The sequence below is a fragment of the Grammomys surdaster genome, unplaced genomic scaffold (assembly GCF_004785775.1).
Source record: "Grammomys surdaster isolate TR1022 unplaced genomic scaffold, NIH_TR_1.0 235, whole genome shotgun sequence".
Classification (NCBI taxonomy): Eukaryota; Metazoa; Chordata; class Mammalia; order Rodentia; family Muridae; genus Grammomys; species Grammomys surdaster.
Window position 1 is genome coordinate 433,972 of NW_021604680.1, and position 1,890 is coordinate 435,861.

Here is a 1,890-nt window from a genome sequence, read left to right on the forward strand (position 1 = left end):
GACAATACCAAGATGGAGTAGCCCTCCATTTTGAAGCCATTGCTGTAATCTCTGATTGCAAAAGTCCAAATGGGAACTCGCGGGCACGTAGCTTGAAGATCTCGGGCAGTGGACAACAACGGACCTAGTTCTTGTGGTGGGGAGGAGGATCCATATGCAGTTTTTAAAAATTTATCCAATAAAAAAAAAGAAAAGAAAATATTACCACCACAAAAAATTTTTTTTGGTTTTAACTTGCTACTATTTGGAAGTTTGAATAATTGTCCAGTGAGTCATGAACTTACACAGAGTTTCCTGAGGCTGTGCCCTCAGTCTTCTCTGTTGATTTTATTCTAAGAGCCCTACAAATCAAAAATTGGTCCATTTACTTCCCTGCTTTTATTGCAAGGAAGATAGCTGGTTTCTGATATGTCTTCAACATCTGAGAGAAAGAAGTCTTGATTCTTCATGATTCTAACCCCGTGCATGATTTGAGTAATTCTTCCCTAACGATGTATCCAATACTAAAAAATCTTTATGGTTAAAGTAAGATAAGAAAAGAAACTGTGACTCTGTTCTACCTTACTAGATACAACCACATCTAGATTCTATGGAGAATAACTCATTAACTATGTAATAAGTAGCTAGACTCAGATGACAGTCCCACTTTCTATCTCAACATTGTTTAAAATGTTTTTTAATAGAAAAGAAAAACATTAGATTCAATAATGCCTGCTTTTCAGCAACTACACAATTAACTCTTCCATAATCAATAAAATAGTTATTTTATTAAGGTAATGACTAAGGATTGTTGCCTTTTTGGCTTACCAGAGAACACAGAGCCCCAGGAGAGGGACTAATCTCAGCTAAAGTTAAGGTCTGCTGTTTAATCATTTTGTCTCATTTTAAGCACTATCAAGGTTTCTTCAAACTTTAAATATCTTGGACCATCGTCCACAGACCCGTGTGTGCACCTGTGGATATGTATGTTCTTGTGTCTTGGTATAACTGTGTGTAGGGGTGCTCAAGCATTAGGGGTTATCCTCAGGAGTAATCCATGTGCTCTTTGAAACAAGGTCTCTCATTTGTATGGCACACTCCTAGTAGACCAGACTGACTGGCCAGTAAGCCCCAGTGATCCACCTGTTACTTCCTCATGAACACTGGAGTAATACTAGACACCACTTATACCTGTATCCCCACAGTTAAAAAAACTTTTCTTAATTTCTAAAAAAAATTATACGGCAAAGATTAAACATTTTTACCAAGCACAACAATGCAAATTTGGGAACATACAACTATACATAGAGACAAACACATACTCATAAATGCACATGTACATACTTTCATAATACATACACAAGAGGAAACATGTATTTATAATCTATAATGAACTATTAGTTTAATGGAAATGTGTGACCTTGAATTGCAAGTCAATTAAAAGTAAATAACAGTAAAATGCACCAAGCAAAATGTTCCTAAATAAAAATAAAATATAAATAAGAATAAACTATCACCAAAATATTTCCTGTCTTCTTTTCTGTCCTTAAATAGGCTTCCAGGAGAAGGTTTGGCCTAGATTAAAATTGACTACTCCTGACTCATGATCTGAATCAAAGATGCATGTTTTTCTACCTCAAAGGTTTGTACTAGAAGTAAATTCACAAAATTAAAACAAGAAAACATGATCTCTCACAGGTATACCCTTTATATCTGAATTGTAGTTTATTCCAGATGTAGTCAAGGTGACAACCAAGAATAGATATCATAAGGAGTTAAGGCTCCAGGGAAGGAGAGAGTCAGTGAGGGAGGGAAGAAGGAGGAGGAAGGGGAAGAGGAGAAAGAAGAAGAAAAGGAGGAAGAGGAAGAAGAAGAAGAAGAAGAAGAAGAAGAAGAAGAAGAAGAAGAAGA